Source organism: Myotis yumanensis, unplaced genomic scaffold (assembly GCF_028538775.1).
Source record: "Myotis yumanensis isolate MYYU_CA2020_CCGP unplaced genomic scaffold, mMyoYum1.0.hap1 SCAF_9, whole genome shotgun sequence".
Taxonomy (NCBI): Eukaryota; Metazoa; Chordata; class Mammalia; order Chiroptera; family Vespertilionidae; genus Myotis; species Myotis yumanensis.
The window spans coordinates 56,128,327-56,147,596 of NW_027223760.1; the positions used below are offsets into that span (position 1 = coordinate 56,128,327).

General features: G+C 35.2%; 1 long non-coding RNA gene across 1 annotated transcript; it reads left to right on the forward strand.

The window, feature by feature from the left end:
- The first annotated feature begins 571 nt into the window (after positions 1–571).
- Positions 572–17,953, forward strand: LOC139016971 (uncharacterized). The gene is made up of 4 exons (XR_011472745.1): positions 572–682; positions 13,544–13,567; positions 15,882–15,963; positions 16,917–17,953. It is a non-coding gene; the product is annotated as an uncharacterized lncRNA (long non-coding RNA).
- Positions 17,954–19,270: the final 1,317 nt, after the last annotated feature.

The window sequence follows — 19,270 nt, forward strand, 5'->3', positions numbered from 1 at the left end:
CACTTGCTTGAGACATTGTCTGCTGGGGGCAGAGTCGTTTACACAAGGCGAGCAAGGCCCTCCCCCACCCCCCGACCCCGCGTAATGAGCTGCAGGAACAGTCAACTCATGCCTGGGACATGTCCCATCAGGAGAATATAGGCGCTGACTTATCAAGCCTGGGACCCCGAATGTGCCACCAGCAGCGTTGCACCGTTATTTTCATTGTCTCACGTGTCCAGAGGGTGGGGACCAGGTCTTTGAAGTTGTTAATGGGATTAATGGGGACAGAAAACTAGGCCAGCCATCTGGTTTGACTTAGGAAAAAAGTATTGATTAATCTTTAAGAAGTGTCCCCAAGGCAGACAGAACCTTTTCCCTGGCCCAGCCCCTCGGGCTTCAACCTATCTCCCTTTCTTTTAAATTGTACTGCAGAATAGTGACTTCGCAATAAACCTTTACATCCGTGTGAAAGTTCGAATTGTTTTCCATTGCTCAGAGGTGGGATGGGGTGGGGGTGATCAGGAATTCTGAGATTTGTAAGCGCTGCTTTCTTTAACGGAAATTGAGCCCTATTTTGAGGGAAATTAGTTTTGCAGACTTCGTTAAAAAAAAAAAAAAAAAAAAAGCTAAAACTTTTGTTCACCAGCTGCTCAGCTTTTCAGTCTGGGTCTGAGCTGGAACCTGCTGCAAGCATTTGACGGTAAGGCTTTCTTTGCCGATATTTTGGGAATCTAATATTGTTTTAGACTTCCAAAGGGGGGTGTTCTGCAGGTTGCACGTTTCTAAGGGGTTTAAGCACTCACAGGATGGCGTCCGGGGCTTAGATCTTAAGAATGTTTCTTCCTGCCACTCCCCATGCCCTTGGCTCTTTAAGGATGAAAAAGGAGGAGGTATAGTCTTCTAATATCGTCGGAATATATTTTGAATTCTCATTGTGTTTATGGTTTCAATATGTGCCCTAATATTAAAACTTGAAGTACAAAGGGCAACACTAAACTTCCCAAACTCGGGTGGCTCCCCCATAGATTCTGGGTGAAAGCATTAAAGGCTTTATCCATAGAGAAATTTAGGCAACCACCTCCATAAACAGTAACCAGAAATATTTACATACTATAATGCCCTCTACTAAAAGCATTGTGGAAAAATGTCAGACAAGACTAACTAAAGATACACTTGATCTGCAGACATCAATAAAAAAACATCCATAAAGTCCGTTTGGTTTGCATTATAGTGGTTTAGAGGAAGCAGGGGATTCAGAAGTGAATGGATATGAATTTAGCCAGTGGGTTGCAAGTAACTAGCAACTAGCAAAAACACAAACTTTCCATCTCCAGAAGTTGCCACTTTTCCTTGAACCTGCCTGGTGACTGCTTGCTTTTTTCTCACTCACTGCATCAGATGTTAACAACATGTCCTGAAGTTTCTGTACAACCTGCCCTAGTCAACCAGATTCTGGAACTGTGGGGGTGGACGTCTGGGAAAAAAAAAAATTAGAAAAGGTTAGAAAAAGAAGGAGTATCTTTGGAAGGCACACAACTAAAAACAAAGCTAGCAGAAATATTCTTTTTTAATTGAAGACCCAAAACATGTAATACCAGTAAGAATTATGATGTCCAGATTTCTAATAGAAAATGTAATATAATGAAAATGTTATTTGGAAGAGAAAAAAGTGTGATTCCAGAGGAACGGAATACAAAAGGGGTCCTGATATATTCCAAAACTAAATATGACTTTTTTTCTCTGAATTGACAAATAGATATATTAATTATTCCATAAGTTATTTTCAAAATTTTCATATCTTAGAATATTTGGAATAAGATAAAATATTGATTTTTATTTTGTAGGCCATAGAAAATGTTTTGAAAAATGTAAGAACAGGAAAAATCCCTAGCATAACTACTTTATGTTCATATCAACAAATTTGATGTTGAAAGTTGACTTTTACCTACATAGGCTAATTGTATCAAGAAGAATGGGGAAAAAAATCCCACAAAAGTTACTGTAGAATCTATATAGCATTTAAACTATATGTAGCATAGCATTTATCTTATATGTACAGTATGCTTGAATTTTCCTGAAAAATGTTCTATTAATGCAGCATGTTATGCAAGGTTTGATATTAAGCAGCACATTATAACAAGAGGTTGAATATAGGTAAAATGTAAACTTCCCATCTTTTGTATGAAACATAATCAAAATTATTTTAAACATATGCTCTTTAAATTTGATGAGTGTGTATATGTATTATTATTCCTGTTTAAACGAAGTGATATTCAATAGTAAGAGCAGAGGTTTTTAAAATTAAAACTATTTTATTTTAAGGGGAATAGAACTTAAATTAAGCAATCTGAATAATTTATATTTAAATTTTATTTTAAGAATCATGATGATTCTTTTGAGTTGCCATTCTCCTGTACATTTATGACATGAGGTTTGATGGAAACAAAAATATTTAAAATTAAATATGATCATTAGCCACAGATATTATAAACTTTACTTTGCATTTTACCAGGTAGATAAATTTACCTTAACATATAGTAGTCATAATATGTGAATTTAAATATGAAAAATTAAATTGAAACTTGAATTTTCTCTGAAGGTTTTATTGAGGATAGAAATATTATTTCAGCTATATTTCTCTAAGAAATAAATTATGTCCTTCAGTTTTTTTTTATGAACTAAAGAATTTTGACATTATTAAAATATGCTAAATACTCAATTATAATTTGTTATTTATAATGCACTTCATTTTTTAAAACTAAGGAATTGCCTTTCTCCAGGTATTGAGCATTATAAAGTTTGAGGAATAATTTTGCTGTGGTTAACACATGTTATTTACTGATTCTATATACTTTTACTAATATTTAAAATAAATTATTATTTTTACACAACACTAATTGGTACTTTAAATTGTTATGTTTCTACATATACTAGAAGAAATGAATACTTAAATGTTACTTTTGAAAAGTATAAAATAATATCCAACATACTTTGTTTTTATAATTTTTATTTCTTCCTACATTTAGATTTATGATTTCTCTCAGTAGTTTCAATTCAAGTACAATATAGTAAATAACTTTCAGATAATTACCATGAAGTATAGATTATGACTGATTTAATTAAAATGTCAAAATTTAAGCAATCTTCCATAATCCCAGTTGCTTTCTATATACATTTTATGAAATTCTACTTATTTGTATGTGTGTGTGTGGGGGCGGGGAGTGTTAAAATTAGGAAGACATTGACTACCTCTCAAATTTCAAAAACTTCTAACTGAACTCCCTTTGGTTCATGTGTTTTAATTTTAGAATATTCAACAAAGTTTCCTTATAATGATGTATGTGGGGATTAATTACATTCAATTTCTATATTTTCATTTGTATTTACCTTGTTATTTTTATTGATAACTGCATTTCAATGATTTACAGTTGACAATTGACTCCTTTGCATACCTTAACTATAAGATTATAAGATGTACAGGCATACTGATTGAAGACAGTTTTATATAAAATGCTACGTATTACGTTATAGATTCTATACCATGAAACTCATAAGCACTAAATTTTTATCCATAATATAAGGGAAATAAACCATTTATTTCTCCCATATCATAGAAAGCAATACTGTACTTCTAAATGGACTGAATTTAGGACAAGTTCAAAAATCTCAAAGAACAAAAACTTAATCGAAACTAAAGATAGGAATTATAGGTAAAATCTTAGTAGTCTTCTGTTTTAAGATTTCCAACTTGAAGTGTTTAATATAACTACTATAATTTTGGCACTATGAAAGGTTATTCTTACATGTTTTTATTTTTCATGCTTCATCAATTTGTAGCATATTTTATTCTTAAAGTGGCTCTTATTTTTATCTGGGTTTATGATTTTAATCCCTGAGAACCTCTATGTTTTAATATAACTCCTTCGTGATATTTAATTACACACACTAATTTTATATGATTCAGACTTAGCAAAGAAACACCAGCTGTCTTTGATGTCAACATCTTTGTTCATAGGAAAAGGGAACTTTCTGAATATTTGAGTACTAAACAAAGTGCAAAGTTAAAGCCAAATACATTCACTCTTAAAACAAAATATTTTTAAGAGTTTAATATTAGTACCTTGATTCAGTTCGGATTTGTAAAAGATTTTGAGAAGTGATGCAGAGTATTATTAAACAAGGCAATGACCATATGGAAATGGACTAAAACAGGATGAAAAAATGACAACTGTCTACTTCTGTCTCAGTTGACCTACAAAATCAGAAGGATGATAGGACAGAATAGGCCCGAGAAAATCAGAGAGGTTTGACAGGGTAAAGACAGAGAAATAAGATAAACTTAACTATATGGTAAATCATTCTATATTTAATAATATAAATAGGCAATTCATAACTTACATACACTTATGATAATGGTAAAAAGACCCTAGGTGCATGTCTTAATTTAATTGGAACTTAAAAAAAAAGTCATGAAGAAGGTTTGATAAAAGTAATAATAACAAAATACTGCTCTTCTGAGACAGTTTCAACTAATCACACATGCCTAATGTGCAACTAAAGTAAAGATGTGATCAATGCCTTGGACATGTGCAAGCTACTAAATGTCTGAAGTTCTGAATAATCATTACTTTCTTGTCTTACAAATCTGTAACCTGAAACTCATTGTAGTCAATTGTTTCCTACATTTTATTTATTTTTAGAGGATGTTTTCTGCTAAGTTAGGGGAATAGTATATGGGAAGGGAAAAAAACTATTTTCAACAGTTTTCAGTCACTGAGAGAAAAAACAGTATTGGGCCAACTGCATCTTAGAGCACTTCAAAGCACAAGGGAATTCTGGTAGAGTCAAGCACTAACCAGAACTCAGAAGAAATATCAGCTCTGAGTTGAAGAGTCCAGGATAAGGCAATTCCTCATAGCATTGGCTAACAGTTCTTTTCACCATCAAGGTGACCCGTGATCAAAGTGAAGCTTTTTCATACTATGTAAGAGGGTGTGAATATTATGATGAAACCTCTTCAAACTTAGAGAGGCTACAGAAGATTCTTTCCCTTACTTGGCATATTTATTTTGCAAGACCCTTGCCCTATAACTTGAGTTGCAGGAACAATGTTGGTCCATTCAATGTTTCTACGGACTAAAACTTGAGAGCATAAGTAATTAATTAATAGGAAAATAGAATCATGACTGAAAAAGTCTAAATAACTTTAGAATATGTTATAAAATTCAGTAAAACTTACTACTGATCTTGAAAATGAGCTGCATGAGTAATGAGAAATCTGACAGTTTTTCCTTCCAACCTAGAGCACCTGTAGTGATCGGCTACAGCATTTCTGCAGGTAACATACTCCAGTTGATTATGTGTGCTGCTGAGGTTAATGTTTCTATGAAGACATATTCAAAGCCAATTATTAACTGAGGTTAATGTTAATATGAAGAAATATTCAAAGCCAATTTAAATAAATTTGACTCATAAACACATACTATAACACCGCTACTTATTGCAGAGAACTTTAAGAATATTTCACTCATATTGTAAGATACAGAAATAAAAATAGCACAATTATGCCTTTCCAGGACAATTACAATATTTTTCCCATCACAGTTATTGTCTGTGGGCTAGTAGTAGATGTCAAGAGTTTATGAGATACTGAGATTACTCCATTTTGTTTTCAGAAAAATCTTGTATCCTACAATGTATAGTTAGTGTGATATATCAGAGGAAAACACAGTTCCTTGGGATTTATAAGATCAGATTTTCCTTAAGTGCGTGACATACCATCATCTGGTAGATCCCACCAAGGCAGATGGTGCAGACCCAGGTGGCATAATCTGGGCCTGGAATTGTTCTTACAGGAACAAAGATAAGAACATAATAATACAACTCTGCAAAAATGTCCAGTGTTGCATGTGTGGTGAAAAAGTTGAATGAGTACCTTTAAAAAAGACATAGAAGCATGGAACAGACTGTTGAACCTCAGAAGGAAGGCAGGGGAGGGTGGGTGGGTGGGAAGAGATCAACCAATGAGTTTGTATGCATATATGCATAACCTATGGACACAAACAATAGGGTGGTGAAGGCCTGGGGTGGGTTTGGGGGGGGCAGGCTAGAAGAGATCAATGAGAAAAAAGGGGATGTATGTAATATTTTCAACAACGATTAAAAGAAGAAAAATAATATAAAGAAGCACATCAAGGCATGTAAAACGTATATACTGTAAATCTGAGTTTGTTGACTTAGCTGTCAGTGTTCTTTCTTTAATAATATTAAATATTTGCCAATTTATATGTGGTTCATCATTTTTTGTAAATGGTTAGCAGGTGTTAAATCATTATCATCTGAAATGTGTGACCAAATATAACATAGTCATGGCTAAAACAAAAAAGCAGGTTAGGTTCCTTGCCCTATACTAGCAATTCTAGTCATCAAAAATTACTAAAACCCAATCTCATGTTAACAAGTCCCATGTCAGTCTCTCTCCAAACAACGTCATTGCCCACTGAGTTGCTCAAGTCAGAAGCAGGAACACAACCTCAACAAGCCCCTTCTTCCTTATCCTTCCCATATGCAATCAGTTAATCATGTAGAGTAGTCCCAATCACACCTCTTTAATGTTCATTAACTCCATGCTGCGCCCCATCAGCAATGCCATTACTTTATTTGGAGGCTTCACCCTTCTCACTTGGATAGTAGAGGACCCACCATTTGCCCAAAGCATTGTTCCATCTCAGAGGCAGAGGGGGAACTTAATCTTAGCTCTGTCGTTTTCAATCCTGAGTGCAGTCATTTGTTAACTCTAAAAATAATTATAATAAACAAATTCAACAATATTGTGAGTGTGTCTAACATAATGCCTAACACAAGCTCAAGTAAAACAAATCTGGCACAGCTAGAGCTGCACTGCCAACTCCAACCTCATGTGACTATTGAGCATTTGAAACGTGGCTAGCCCAAACTAAGATGCACTTTAAGATGAAAACACACATCGGATTTCAATGACTTCATGTGGAATTAATAGGCTTTTATATAGATTACATGTCAAATGATAATTGTTGGATACAATGGACTTAAAGTATATTAAAATTAATTTTCTTTTTACGTTTTAATATGGCTATAAGAACATTTAAAATTACATATGTGGCTTGCATTATATTTGTCTTGTACAGTACTGATCTGAGGATGTCATTTAACTTTTTCTCTTTTATCCCCCCCTCACAAATATGTACCAAATTACATATATATCTGTCAAAATGATGTAGGACCTGAAATATCTCTGTAAATTGATCCTCTTGACCTCATGGTTAGGAGCTTCACAATGTGGTATCACACCTGGAAACCTCCAGAACAAGATCTCAAGGAAACACAGGAAATTCCTGGAGTGGCAAAACATCCTATTTGAAGAAATTCAGTTACTCCTCTGTGTATCAGGAGCATCGTCATTCATTAACTGCTGATATGCTTGAAAGAGTTCATTTAGCAACAGCCTTTGCAAAGAACGAAGAGCCATGTGTATTATTCATGATGGACTACACAATGCTGTCACAATGAATTAATAACCTCTATATCTTATTGCCTTAGCAAAAGTTTAGTCCTTATTCCTGCAGAATCTGATGCAAGATGGTTGGCTCACCAGGCAGTAACTGATCTTGTGAATTAGTCATCTCAACATGTTTCTCCCAAATACCACAGCAGGGGTAAAAGAGGTGGAGGGTCACATACCCGATCTTCATACTTTGATGCAGAGTTGATACATGTCATTTCAACTCATAGCTTGCAGACCAGAACAAAGCCATATACCCACAAAGGGACTGGAAAATATTCTGGAGCACAAGGCCATTTGGTGAGGAGTAAATGTTTCTGCCATGCCAAACTTCAAATTTGCTACCAATAGGCTTCACCCACACCCCTGAATACTGTATTCCTTGTGTCTTCCGGGTGTCTTAATGTTGGTGTTTTTAGCATAGTGTCTGGCACAGAGTAAGCACTCAATAAATATACTCAACAGAGCACTGAGATCTGCAAGCTTCACTTTATCATTAGACTTTAGTTCTCACGTAGCTGCCATATCATATTAGGAAAGTATAACAACTTAGCTGCAAAGAAAATTTAACTGAAAAAATGTTCAGCCTAGCTTCAGTTTTGTTTTGTTTATTGTATATTTAGCTTTGATTTTTGCTTTAGAGCAAAGGTTCATTCCCAATTTTATTTGGAATTAGAACAACCATTGTGTCTACATGTAATGACAGTGGTTTTGTATTCTTGTATTATATTTTCCATCAGTCTGTCCACTCTGTAACAGTCCATAGTATAGACTCTGGAAATGACACCTTGGGTTGTGTCTTGGTTTTGTAGCTTACTAGATTTTTAATTGTGGCAAGGCTAACCTTTTTGAGTTTAGGTTTCCTTATCCTCATCTCTCTCCTCATCTCTCTCTGAAGAGAGAGAGAGAGAGAGAGAGAGAGAGAGAGAGAGAGAGAGAGAAAGGGAGGAGGAGAGACAGAGAGATAAAAACACCAGTGTGAGAGAGACACACTGACTGACTGCCTCCCACATAGGCCCCGACCAGGGCTGGGAATCAAGCCTGCAATCGAGGTAGAGCTCTTTACTGGAATGGAAACCATTCCTTCAGTCCTTGGGCTGACATTCTATCCTCTGAGTCAAACCAGCTATGAAGATGTATATATAGCTTCATGTTGACAAATGATATCAACTAGCAAGTCATCTAAGTCTAGTAAGTGTGTCTATAAATGATAGATATTATAATCATTATGATAATGTTCATTATCCTTAGTCCTGAGGATCTTGCATTATCAACAAAATAGCCCCTGTAACAAAATTTGGGAGTATTTATTTATATCTAGCCATTCATTACACTTTCCCCCCAATCAACACTCTAATATCTTGAGACATATTGTCCTAGGACAAAAATCCATAAATGTTTTGTTGAATGAGCAAAATAATATGCTAATGATAAATAAAACTTAATTCTATCAATATTTTGTGTATGATGATCATACATTTAGGTTGCACAAATTTCCCTTGAGTTTTCTCTTTGCCTTAAAATATGATTTAAAAAAACTCACAGCATATAAAACTTAGAAATTGGGGTGGATGACAAAAACTCTTCATTAAATAATATTTTATTTCTATACATTTAAAAGATGCTCTATGAAATAGAAAAGTCTTTGTGGTTTGAATAAACTTTCTACATGCTACTTCGTTCCATTATTATAATCATAACCAATACATATTCTCAATTGGCTAGTAGCTTGTGTCAAATACATGGATTATCTTTGCTATATCTTTATCTTAGAAACTACGTACTGTTCCTCTTTTTAAATAACAACTATTACTCAAAACTGTATCACTGTGCTATCTCCAATTTGGGACTAACGGGAGCTAACTCAAACATGAAAGATTCAAGTGCATATGCAGTATGGTGAAGCATATGGAGTACATTACACCTAAGACTGAAAGTTTACACTGGCAATGTCTGGAGTATAAACTAAGGTGTTATCTTGGACAAATTCAGTCCTTAATGACTTGAGTTATAGTAAATTTGAAACCAATTTTTCTCCCATGTGTGAAAGTAGAGATTGGGTGAGGAACTTCTTGTTTTTCAATGGCAAGGTATAATCCTTAGTGGGTTTAGAACAGTAGAAGGTGTTCTCCTATTAAGGTGTGACAAGTGAAAGTTCAGAGTTTCACATGACACCTTCTATTGTCTAAGAAGCATGAGTTGCCACAGTATTAAAGCAGAAATTCAGTTTCAGTATCTGCAGGATCTCACACACACTATAGAGTTCAAGCTGTTACCTTTCATTCCAATGGATGCCATTTTGGGAAATACATTTAACCAATAATGCAAAAATAGCACATTCAAATGTCTAACACATAACCAAAAAAATTTTTTTACTTGCTTGATACTGAATATATTGCATAAGAAAACACATTTTAACATCCATTCCACTAAACATCATCTCTCTCTCTCTCTCTCTCTCTCTATATATATATATATATATCCCTGTCCCTCTCCTTTTTCCCTCTCTTCCACCCTCCTCTCTCTAGCATATGACTTAGATACTGTTATTGGTATCTTTAACTTACAAATACCCTTGACAGCATCAAAGTTTAAATCATGGTGGAAATTCATTGAAATGTAAAATTAAAAATAAATCTTAGAGCTGAGAGTTTAAAGCTCACCTAGTTTATTTTCCTTCATATAAAAAAGGATACAAAAACTACTGATAACTTATGGATAACCCATAAAGTTATAAGTTAAATCAGTATCAATTTGTTAATGGGATGTGATAAAATTTCAATCTCAGAGAGCCAACAAACCTGATACTACATTTTAAAGCAGCATTGACATTTGCTATTATTTCATTACTAGAGGCCCAGTGCATGATTTTGTGCACCAGTGGGGCCCTTCGGCCTGGCCTGTGGGATCAGGCTGAAACCAGCTCTTCTACATCCCTCAAGGGGTCCCGGATTGTGAGAAGGTGCAGGCCAGGTCGAGGGACCCTACTAGTGCATGATCTGGGCCAGGGAGGGATGCGGGAGGTTGGCCAGCCAGGGAGGGATTGTAGGAGGGCTCCAGGGCATGTCCGGCCCATCTTGCTCAGTCCCAATCTGCCAGACCCCAGCAGCAAGCTAACCTACCAGTTGGAGCATCTGCCCCCTTGTGGTCAGTGCATGTCATAGCGACTGGTTGACCACCGACTGTCTGCCCCCTGGTGGTCAGTGGACATCATAGAGAGCAATTGAGCAGCCTTAGCATATCATTAGCATATTATGCTTTGATTGGTTGAACGGTCTACCAGACTACCGGACACTTAGTATATTAGGCTTTTATTATATAGGATTATCAATTTTAAGCTCATATTAAGGATCTGAACGGGTCTCTCATTTTTAGTTAGCTAGGGAGGAAGAACCTATAAATATAAATGAGATTCAGAAAAACAGACATTCACAAAATCCAGGTGAATAGCCCTTGAAAGTAATAGCACAATTCCATAGTTTTCAAATCTTTATTGAAGTGTAACATATAAAAAGAAAAGTGGGCATGTTCTTATTTTGATGAGAAAATTAGTCTAAAATTTCTTTAAGATAATAGACCTAATGCAGTTCTGTAGCTCAGATGTGCAGATAAATAAAAAAAAGAAATTTTTCAGTTGAATTATTAATTATTTATTATGACTTTCCCCCCAAATCTCACCAGTGCAGTACCCCGCCAGGCTACAATGGGCAGTCAGAGCAAGATAATTCCTCCCCTGGTGCTTGCCTTTGCTGTAGACTTTAATGTAATATGGCCCCTAAAAAATTATAAATCACTTTATTTTACCACAAGAGCCAAGCTCATATACAAAGGGCACATGCATACAACCACAAAGAGATAGCTATACTGTGTGTATATATGAAATTTCATCTGAGTAAATGAAAGTGTAATTATTAAAGCACTTGTAAAATAAATATCCCAAATTGACTGTCTTCTACCCATTGTTATTACTGCATACACATTTTATTTTAAAAATACTATTTTTTGAAGTTTTGCTTTTCAATTATAGTTTACATTAAATATTATTTTGTATTAGTTTCAAGTGTACAACATAGTTGGTAGATAGTAATATACTTTACAAAGTGGTCTAATATAAAATGCTAACTTTTATTATGCATGATTTCCAGTTGGATACAAACAAATTTAAGCAAAATTTATTTCACATTTGGTTCAATTACAAAGTTAATTTGGCTGTTAATAATTTGACCCACAATAAGAGAGCCCCACTGTATGGGAGAACATATTTGCCAATGTTACATCCAATAAGGGTTTAATCTTCAAAATCTATAGGGAATTTATACAACTTAATAAAAGGATGATAAACAATCCAATAAAAAATGGGCAACGGACCTAAATGAACACTTTTCAAAAGTGGACATACAGAAGGCCAAGAGACATGTGAAAAAATGCTCGAAGTCACTAATCATCTGAGAGATGCAAATCAAAATGACAATGAAGTACCATCTCACACCTGTCAGAATGGCTGTCATCAACAAATCAACAAAGGACAAGTTCTGAGGAGGATGTGGAGAAAAAGAAACCCTCTTGCACTGCTGGTGGGAATGCAGACTAGTGCAGCCACTGAGGAACACAGTATGGAGTTTCCTCAAAAAATTAAAAATGGAACTGCCATTTGACCCAGTGATTCCACTTCTAGGAATATATCCCAAGAAATCAGAAGCAGGATATATGAATTAGAAAGGATAATGTGCCCCTACGTTCATAGCAGCACAATTTACCATAGCTAAGATTTGGAAACAGCCTAAGTGCCCATCAGCAGATGAATGAATTAAAAAACTGTGATACATCTACACAATGCAATGCTATGCTATTGTAAAAAAAAAGAAGGAACTCTTACCATTTGCAACAGGATGAATGGATCTGGAGAGCATTATGCTAAGCAAAATAAGCCAGTTGGAAAAATATAAATATGACATGATCTCACTCATTTGTGGAATAGAATGAACAACATAAACTGATGAACAAAAATAGATACAGAGACATAGAAGCATCAAATAGACCATTTAGCCTTGGAGGGAAGGCAGGGGAGGATGAGGTGGGGAGTAAGAGATCAACCAAAGGACTTGTACGCATGCATATAAGTATAACCAAAGGACCCAGACAGTAGGGGGGCAGGGATATGTGGTGGGGGTGTGGGGGGAGCGGCTGGAGAGAGGTCAATGGGGGGGAAAAGAAGACATGTGTAATACTTTCAACAACAAAGAAATAAAATTTGACCCCAAATTTGTAAGTGGTCTCAGTTAATACATATTTACATCTTGAAATAAATAATCTGAAGATTGAGAAAAGTGGACTTTTCTATGTCATATCAAAATGTACATGTGAAATACTAATATTTTATTGTCCCCTTTAATTTTTAAAAGATTATTCTTTTATTTTGTGTAACCAGGGTTAACTAAAAGTAACTGTCCATAAAAGTCTCCGTGCAAAATATATATTACTGAGGCAAAATATATATTAAAATTTAGACTTACAAAGTGAGTAGAAAATATTTCCATTGGCTATAAATTATTTTATTATCTCTAAGTCCCATAATCTACTAAAGCTATAATGTTTTTATACTTTAAAAGAAGTTTTTAATTTATTTCAAAAAACAATATCTACATAAACATTTTCTCATAAAATAATCATCCCAGATACTAGGAAGACTTTGCTCTATGATCTCTAGTGGACATATATTTTTATTATAAAATGATGAAGCCAAAAGCTCTGTGGTAAAAACTGCAGTTGTAAGGAGAAGAGTTTATAAAGATGCATAAAGATGCATGTAAGATTATAAAGAATATATCATTTTATATTTTTTATCTAAAAAATGTCAATAGTGAATCTTTTTTGATCTTGATTTATTTTGTTCCCATTCAAAATTTTTATTATATTTAACTCACTGCAGTTGTGGTAATAGGAGGTTTTTAAAAATATATACCTGACACTGTGATGAGAATATTCGACTCTAAAGCAGGCCATATATTTCACTTTTAACAGGTCAGACATGGCTTGAATCCAAAGGTGAGTGCAATAAATTTACACTATAAAATTTGCCATCAGCTCAGCATTTTCAAAAAAAGGTATGAAGGCTATGAATATGTACCACTTGTTTATTCTTTAAATTTACCTTACTGTTATGCCCTTTGATAATGTCTTCATGGAAAAGTTGAACAAGTGTGACATTTAAGTACATACTCTACATGGGCTGTAGAACCTGACAAGGTAAGGATTGAATATTCTGCTCCACTATTTACTATCAAATGACCTTGGAAAGGTAGCTTAACTTCTGAGGCTGTTTGCTTCCTATAAATAGATCAATTGTAGTTAGGACTAAATGAGATTGAGCATATGAATAACTTGTACAGTATTTGGACCTTATTAGTCAATCATTAAACTTTAGTTCTCCTGTATTTATTTCAATGTTACCTTAGAATTTACCTTTAGTTATCAAAATAATAGCAATTAGAATGGCAGTTCTTGACAGAGGAAAGGGGGTTGGGGACTGGATGAAAAAAGTAAAGGGATTAAGAATTACAAATTGGTAGTTAGAGAGATGTAAATTGTAGTTTAGGGAATAGTCACAGAGATGTAAGTTACAGTTTAGGGAATATCATCAATAATATTGTAATAACTATGTATGAGGTCAGGTGGGTATTTGAAATATTGAAGGAAACACTCTGTAAAGTATATGATTGTCTAAACTATACTGTACACCTGAAAGTAATCCTATATAATAAAAGGCTAATATGCAAATTGTCCTCTCAACCAGGAGTTCAACCAGGGGGCAGGGCCGGCTGGCCAACCACGTGTGGCCCCTCCCCCCAGCCGGCCCCCCCCCTGATCACCCCCCCCCCCCCCAATGAGGGGCAGGGCCGGCCAGACAACCTCCCACAGCCACCCCCTCTCCCCCCCAGCTGGCCTGGCCCTGATAGGCCCCCATTGGGGCGGGCCGGCTGGACTCCACCTGTGCATGAATTCATGCACCGAGCCTCTAGTACAGAATAATATTGAATGTAAACTGTAATTGAAAAATAAAAAATGGTGATTCTTTTTTTTTCTAATCCTCATCTGAGGATATTTCCAGTGACTTTTAGAAAAAGTGGAAGGGAAAGGGAGAGACAGAGATAAACACTGATGTGAGAGAGACACATCAATTGGCTGCCTCCTGCATGCTCGTGACCAGGGACTGGAGCCTGCAACCAAGGTATGCATCTTTGACTGGAATCAAACCTGGGACCCTTCAGTCTGCAGGCTGATGCTCTATCCACTGAACCAAACCAGCTAGGGCAAAAATGGTGATTCATACCTGATGTGTTACATATATACTCACATGCATTAACTCGGTATTTTCACCAGTGTATTAATTTAAGTACCTAATTTAAAAATTGCATATTTTAAGACTCTTACTCTTAAAAGAGTGTGAGTGCATATGCTAAGAGCACACATAATATACTTTTTTTTAAATATATTTTATTGATTTTTTACAGAGAGAAAGGGAGAGAGACAGAGAGTTAGAAACATCGATGAGAGAGAAACATCGATCAGCTGCCTCCTGCACATCTCCCAATGGGGATGTGCCCGCAACCCAGGTACATGCCCTTGACCAGAACTGAACCCGGGACATTTCAGTCCACAGGCCGACGCTCTATCCACTGAGCCAAACCGGTTTCGGCCACACATAATATACTTAAAGAGCTTCTTACCCTGTTATTGTGGCTCAGTGTTTAAATTGACCCATCAACCAAGAGATCATGGTTCGATTCGCAGTCAGGTCACATGCCAGGGTTGCAGGCTCCATCTCCAGTAGGGGGCATTGCAGGGGGCAGCCAATCGATGATTCTCTCATCAGTGATGTTTCTTTCTCTCCTTCTTCCTTTCTGAGATAAATAAAAATTTAAAGTGTTTCTTACAAATAATTTTTCTTGATTTCTGACATGTTATATATTAATATTTATAAACTGAGCTACAATATTCAGATGAGACTAAAATAATACTAGAGTTTTTAGGAACATGTTTTTAAAAAATGTCCACAATTTTTGTTTTTATAACATCATATTTTGACAATTATATAACCTGCAAATAATATTAACCATTATCATAAAAGTAATTTATATGTATAAAAACCAACAAGTTAATTTTAACACTTTGACTCTGTACTAAAAAATTCATGTGAAAATGTCAACAAATATGCCTTTAAATATATATTTTAAGACAGGTATCACTGCTTACTACAATAGGTACTAAAGGATACACAGATTTTTAAAAAATATATATTTTTATATTTGCCAGAATTTGGTTTTACTGATTCTTTTTTACTTTATTTATTTATTTTTAGAGAGAGGAACATCATCTATCTGCTATCTCCTGCACACTCCATAATGGGGATTGAGCCTGCAACCTAATGGGAATTGAACCAGGCGAGACCTCTTGATTCCTGGGTGGACACTCAACCATTGAGCCAGAGCCCACCGGGTGGTTGTATTGGTTCTTATTTGAAATAAGTGACAACCATCTCCTGATATATGTCTTATAATTTATGACTCTTATTTATGCACAGAATAACTTAGAAAACTTTAGTAACCTTATTCCTGTATCATTTGCGCTGTCCAAGTTAAGTTCCTAATAAAAACCAGAGTTAATTAGCCAGTGTTTCACACGCAGCTCAATTCATTCTCACTTGGACATAGTGAATTTCCTAAGATATAGATTATTCTAGAATCTTCCATTTCTCTTAGCTATAAAACTCTACCAGTTGTCAAACCTTACCCATTCTATCACTTAAGTGTGCTTTGGTTCTTTAGCTTTCTCTTTACAATCATCTCTTGCATATTTTGTAAAATGTTTTCTACGTTCTTTTGCTTCTAGTTTAGGTCTTGTCAAATCCAACCTACATACTGTTGTCAGAATAATAAAACCCAAATTTGTTAATAAGATTTATATATATACTAGAGGCCTGATGCAAGAAGATTCGTGCAAGAACAGGCCTTCCTTTCCCTGGCAGCCGGCACTGCCTTTGCTCTGGCCCGGAGCCGCCTTCCGCCTTCGTGTGCTGTCCAGAGGCCCGGCATAGCCGGGGCGGGGCGGAATGCCTGTGTTGTCATCATGGCAATGATGCAAGCGTCCTGGCCGAGCAGCCATCATCTTTGTCACATCAATTTGCATATTCCCTCCTTATTGGCTGTGGGCGCCGCCATCTTTGTCGGGAAGTGATGGTCAATTTGAATATTCCGTCTTTATTAGATAGGATAAATAAAGCATACACACAATGCCTGACATATAGAAAGATCCCATTTTAAGGTTGAGCAATGTCATTTCCTTCTTTAAAAACACCCTTTCTAAATTGCCACAATATCTCTTTTTTTTTCTTCAGAATTAAAATCATTTGCCTGGATGGACTTATTGAGTTAACTTACTACAAGAGACCAGACTCAGTGGAGAAAATTGATTGCTCTTTTCTTCAGAAGTAGAGGAAGTTTCTCATTGATTTCATCCTGGTTAGATCCACTTACTCCTGAGCCAATGATTAAAGAAGGGGTGAAATTACTATCATAGGCTTATCAATATCTGGAGAAGAATGATCTGGAGTACAATGAATATTGAAGATCCAGTCATGTAGTTCCTTCATGTGACATATCTATGCATGCTGCAGCCCCAGATTTACCTGTACATACATTATGATAAACTACCTCTGATTTCAGAAATGTGTTATCTCTTCCTCCCCATTAGCCATCTTTCCCCTTTGCTAAGAATGCCCTTCACCATATCTTTATTTGACTAATCGTAAGCATTCTTTAAAGGTTAGCTTAAGTACCAATTTTCTGAATATATTTCCCTGACACTACCAGGTTGAATTAAGAGCAACGTTCATATGTTTGCTTCAAGCACAGTATTTCTCCACCTCCTGCACATTGGGATTACTTGGTAGACAATTTCAGAATACTGATGGCTTGGAACCAATCTCAAACACTCTGATTCCATTGGTTTGGTTTGGAAGACTGAACATGAGACTCTTTTTTAAATCTCAGGTGATTCTAATGTGAAGTCAGGGTTGAGGATCTTGTTGCAGCATACCACTTGCCACATCTGATTGTTACTATACATCTGTCTTTCTTCTCTACTAGGCTGTTTTCGCCTTTGTAGCCTAAGCACCTGAAAAAGTGTCCGATACAAAGTCAGTGCTCAACATTAGTTGATGAAAAAAGGGCTGAGTTTCAAAAGATGGTTATCTTAATTCAACAACTATTAATTGCCTACTGTGTTCTGGACTTTATAGGAGATGTTGGTGTGCAGAAGCAATAACACAGTGCCAGCGTTTAGGGCAGTCATTATTTAATTGGTTGCTCAAAAATGAGCATCTGGATAGCAGCATCAGGCCACTGCATCTTATTCTTCCAGAACTTCCAAATGAATAGAATGAGTCAGTCTTTCTTTAAATAATCTACATTATCATAAGTAATTGAATACATAATTTAAAAGAAAATAGCGTCTTGCAAACATATATTTATGAATATTAAAAGTCTATAAATAGACCCCTTTTGTCTTTTCTTTACTCAAATATTGTATATGTAGGAATTTCCTTTTTAAATCTAAGCTCCAAAATAAAAATATTTTTTAAAATTCCAATAAATTTTACTTTGGTTCTATATCTAAGAAGGGACAAGTATTCACTAAAAAGAATGAGAAAATTAAAAGCAGTCTGACTTCAGAAAGTTCCTCTGAACCACAGTCTAAATTTTTTTAATGGTTTTAAAATATTCTCAAGCTGTCAATGGAAAATAGCGGCTTGACATTGAACACATACCAAGTCAGTAGCATAGCTATTTTATAATGTCTGATTGGTCAGTGAAAAAAATAGTTTAAAATTCAATCCATGTGATGGAAATGCCACTTAGAAAAAGACCATTCATAATGCAGTACTGCGGGAAAATTGTGGTTAAAACAGTTCCCATTTCATTCAGCAGTAGCATTCTTAAAGAATTACAAATGGAATGGGTCCTAGAATGTTACATGTTGAGTATTATTAATATAAATTTACCATAAAAATCCGCCATTAGGAAGAAGAAAAATGTCATTATTTTTTCATCCTATGGGTTTAAAAAACTTCCTATGTTAAAAAAAGATTTTCAAATTAATTTGTGGGAATCCTTTGGGAATGTCCATTCATAATGCCACTAGAACATTCACACATTAATTTAACTGAAATATATTGAATACTTGCTGCTATTGTTTCTCATAGCGAAAAAGATTGCCTAAGCCATCTGTCCAACTTCCAGTTATATTAGTCATTGGTTTTTAAATTCTATTTGGGAAGTATATGGGTGGATATAAGTGATTACAGTTTGCAAAATTACAGATTACCAGAAATAAAATGTATTGCTTCAAAGGGCTTATATGTCAAATAACCCTCTCCCTGCTCTGAAAAAAAAAAAATAAATCAAATGGTGAAATATTAAAATTCACTTCCTGTGATGGAAAATTGTTATGAAAAAGCTAAATAAATTTAGAAATCAGATTTGTTTCATATATCTTAGCACTAGTCAGTTTTGAGGCCTGCAAACTTTCAAATTGGTGCTAATTTTAGCTAAATGTCAATTTCCAAGTTGTGAGAAATCCAAACTCATTTATTTACTTTTATGCCCATATTCATATTAACTTTTGGGCTTTTTCATTGTTGATTAGTAGATTCCAAAATAAAAAGGGCAGAGATAAGGAAAGAAGCATTAC